The sequence below is a fragment of the Cryptomeria japonica genome, chromosome 5, assembly GCF_030272615.1.
Source record: "Cryptomeria japonica chromosome 5, Sugi_1.0, whole genome shotgun sequence".
In the NCBI taxonomy this organism is placed as follows: domain Eukaryota; kingdom Viridiplantae; phylum Streptophyta; class Pinopsida; order Cupressales; family Cupressaceae; genus Cryptomeria; species Cryptomeria japonica.
Window position 1 is genome coordinate 788075134 of NC_081409.1, and position 4763 is coordinate 788079896.

Here is a 4763-nt window from a genome sequence, read left to right on the forward strand (position 1 = left end):
TCTCCTTTGGAATGCCTTCATGTTTTAGTTTTTGATTGACTAACGCTAACTTCTTGTGTGTTTTATGTTGATTGATCTTGGACTAACAATTGTGTCATTTAGGAGGGCATCACTGATTATAACAACGTCATCAATTTTTTTCGAGCATCAAATGAGTATGTTTCCACCATAAGAATAAAGGGACAAGATCCTTCTTGCACAATCACCACTCGTCAATGCAAAATAGTCCTGAAAGGAGCTCCTACAGTTCCTCCCAAATCAACTCCTACAAGTCAATATAATCTCCTAGATCATGTGGGGAAGACACTTGCACAAATATCAATTCTTGAATTGTTGAAAATGTCCCCTATGCATCACGTAGTCCTAGATAAAGCTTTAATTGAGTCCACTGTCCTGACAGACATTGATGTTGACCAGTTTCAAGCCCGAATTGGACATTTAGCCATCTCCCAACATGTCACCTTTTCTGATAATGATATTTCACCTGATAAGCTCCCGCATAATGATCCTTTACATCTCGAAGTCTTTGTCCATAATTGCAAAATCCGACAAGTCTTGATAGATGGCGGGGCAGGTCTTAACATCTGTACCTTGAGAGTGGTCATTGGTCTTGGTTATAAAGAAAATGACATTGATTCTTCTAGAAGAATAACAATCAAAGCATATGATGATGTTGAGCGCCCATCCAGAGGGATAATTTCATTGCCTATCAGAGTTGGTCCAGTGATAGAAAACACTTTCCTATAGGTCCTATACATCGATCTCCCTTACAATATGATTCTTGGTCATCCGTGGATCCACGCAATGAAAGTAGTTCCATCACTTATCATCAATGTTTAAAATATCCTTACAATGGGATTGAGATAACAATTCTAGGAGATCATAATCCATTTCAATTTTGTGCTAATCTAAAGGATTCCCCACAGCAACATGTCCCAGTCAATAGAGAGGCCCACTCACATAATTATGTGGATCCTAATGAATTGTTAGATGCTGTTAAAGCAAAATTGAAGATATAGGACCAAGGATGCAGAAAGTATTCAATGGCTCAAACATTCCTCATTGGGAATTTACCAATATCTCCAAATTCACATGGCAAACCACATTTGTTGCAAAAGGAACCTGTAGCATCCTAAAATTGTGACACTTGCAATTTCGACTGCATTTCGGTCTTCACAATGGCGACGCAACACGCAACCTGAATGGAGACCCCGAAACCTGATTATGACACCAAAAACTGCATTTTCTTGCACCCTGGCCTGAACCTCCTTTGCACCCTGCTGTCCCGGGAGGTGGGACTAGAGTGCCCAACGCCCTGGTCCTTCAGGACTAGGGCACGCAGCGCCCTAGTCCCCCAGGACCATGGTGCCCAGCGCCCTGGTCCTTGGGTCCTATTTTGGGCCCAGTCTCTTTCGGACTTCGAGTCTTTATGTTTGCAAATCGGAAAATTATCTTTCCTGGTCAGCCTAAGGTCCGGAAAATCAGTCTATCAACCCTAAATGACACGTATATAAACTACATTTTCCTCTCTCATTTGTATATATACATACATGAGGGAAAAAGCGTGGAAACTATACTCAAGCATTCAAGCATTCAAGCATTCTTTCAAGCAATTGATCATTCTAAGTCTCCATTCAAGGCTAAGTGTTGCACTCAAGACAAGGATTCAACCATTGAAGAGGAGATCACGCACAACACATTACATGCTACAACATACAACATACAACAAACAACAACATCTATACCTTCGCACATAAGGATACAAACATCATTACAACAAGGTATTAGTACTTGTTTTACATTACATTTACAACAATTTCTCATTTCTTGGTTAATTCCAAAACCGGGGTTTGACCTAAAGGCAAACCCCTAATCCCTAACCCCCCAATCATCTTCTCTTTTCTGTGTGTAGGTTGCAGGTACGCGGCTGAAATTGAAGATCTGGAATCCTTGTGCAGAGACGAACAGATCCCCCTTCGTTTCACGGATTTTTCGGAGGACCGTGTGCACGCCGGGCACCATCGTCCTGTTAACTTTTGCTCAAATTTGCAGGACAGCGCCGTCTCGACATTTTACTACTAATTCCAGGTCCGCAGCTTCATCCTATATCCCTAACTCAATTTATAAGCGAATATTTCTCACTTTCTATGCATTCCTAGCTCAATTCTTCTATCGACATTCTTTACAAAAGAGGGTAGCCTTGCTGTCTTAACCCTTGAAACGCATTTAGCATCCAATCTTGCATTGTGTGGGATTGGATCTTGTGGGTTTCAACCCCTCTTTTGAATGTAAAGTCCCTCCTAAGTGAAAACCATCAACCCTAGAGTGACTCTCCCTTCTCTCTCCTTGGAGTTGGAAGAGGGGAGAGCAACTAGGGTTCGATCGCGATTTTCCACTTTACATTTTGGTGAACCCGATGTGAACATCCTTTCTGATTATTCATAGTTAGATCTGAAAATTAGATTCCTTGATTACATTTCCATGTTTGATCTTTTGCAAAATTTTAGAGGTTAATTGCATAAAAACCCTAAATTTTCTTTTTAGTAATTAAACTTGTGAAATGTTTAATTGTTGATGCTTGTTTCAGATCTGCCCTTCTATTACAAATTATCAATTCATATTTGTGCCTTAATTTTGAAAATTAAGTGGTTAAGTGTCAAAACCCTAATTTTTGAAACCCTCTTGATTCAACCTTTGACTGATAATTTCACTAATCAAAACATCTCCAAATCAGCTGTAACTTTGGATTCCGCAATAAAATTACAATATCTTTCATCCCTGAAAATTTGGAAAAAAGTTGCGAGGACCATGTGCACTCCGAGCGCCATCGTCCCCGAAATTTTTTTCGAAATTTCGGGAGCGAGATCTTACTGTATTTTTCTGCTAAAATCCAGAATTTTGGCTGATTTTATCAATTTTAACACCTTCAAAATTACAGTCAAAGTTGGTCTAGCGATTGCTTGGATTGAGGCTTCTAATCATTCAAAAATTGTTGAAATTGAAATTTGTGTCAAAATTGTGTTTCTTATAGTCCTAAATCTGAAAAGTGTGTTATCATTCATTCGAAATTTCAGTGCTTTATTCAAATTCTTGCAATTTGTGACTTTTGAAATTAAGTGCTTAGTTACAACAACTTTGATTTCCGCTTTCAAAATTGAATTTTGCGTGAAATTGAGTCAATTTTCAAATTTCAAAACTTGCATTGCTGTTGGTATTCCCTCTAAAATCATAAAATTCAAAATTTCAATTTCCCTCTCTTTTTCAAAATTCAAATTTTGCATTTTTTCGACAATCTTGGTAAGGTTCAATTTTGAGATTGCAACTTTAATTTGGCCTATCTACAGATCGTAAAATCACTCAATTTTTTCAGGTTAGCTGTAAAATCATCATAACTTTCATCCCTGCAAATTTCGAAAAAAGTTGCGAGGACCGTGTGCACTCCGAGCGCCATGGTCCCGGACATTTTTTCTGAAATTTTGGGAGATTGTCCTGATTGTATTTAACAGCTTAAATCTAGAAGATTGGCTGGTTTTACTAAAATTTGTTACCTTTAAAATTCAAAATCTTCTCTCTCTCTCTAGTGCATGAGTTTTACAACAATAAGTCCTACTTACACTATTCCTGTTAGACGAAGCCTTAGAATTAAGTCCTTCCAAGGTTTAACTACTGAGGAGATGGAACCTAATTTGAATGACCTTTTTAACGAGGACATGGGTAATTCCTCTAATCCTCTTAATGATGAAGAAGCTCTCCATGAGGTTTCTGTAGAACAACTTTCAAAATTGGATAACCAATTTGATGATTTTCGACAATGGATGTCTCAAGAATACCCTGATAGTCAAGCTCTTCCTTTAATTGAGGGTTTAAAACATATGCTTCAAAGTGATAAGAATGGAATTGATATTTTGCGTGGTATTGCACACATTGTGGGTTCGAATGTGATGCCTATGAAAAGTTGTGCTGAAACCTTAGGTTATACACAACCTCCTACTCAAGTCAATCATTCTATTCCTTTGACAACTCCTATTGCTAGCATACCTACCTTTACATCAAACATAATGACTACTTCAATACAAGACATTCCTCCTATGATCACTAGTCATGGGGGCAATCCTTCTTCTTCAATCAACCATCTTCCTTCATTCAATCCAACTTCTTCATTTATTCCTTCAGTGAGTGTTCCTCTCATATCTTCACAAATGAACATGATGCAAGGGGGCAATTCATTTAACCATTCCATTCCTCCTTGTAGTGTTCCTCCTGTCCAATCATCTCCTATGACTAACTATCATAGTGTCCCACCACCTTACTCTCTACCTTCTTTCAATAACATAACACCTCCATCACAATCTAACACGTCTAATATGAACTCTTCGACTGAAGCGACCATTAACAATCTTGCACAAACTGTCTCTTCTTTACAGCAACAAATTGCCTCTATGAATCAATCTAAGTTTAGTGTGCCCATATTTGATGTTGCGAGCCCACTTTCTCTTGATCTTGTTCGAGCTATTCCCCCTAAACATGTTGAAATTCCACATTTGGAGCTTTATAATGGTAAGGGTGATCCTCTAACACATGTTAAGACCTTTCAAACAATATGTACTGATTTTGCTTATGACCAAAGGTTGCTTGCAAAACTGTTCACTAGGACATTAAGAGATAAAGCCCTACAATGGTATTGCTCGTTGCCTTCTTATTCTATTACTTCTTTCAAACAACTTGCAAATGCTTTCATTCAACAATTTCAAAACAATATAATT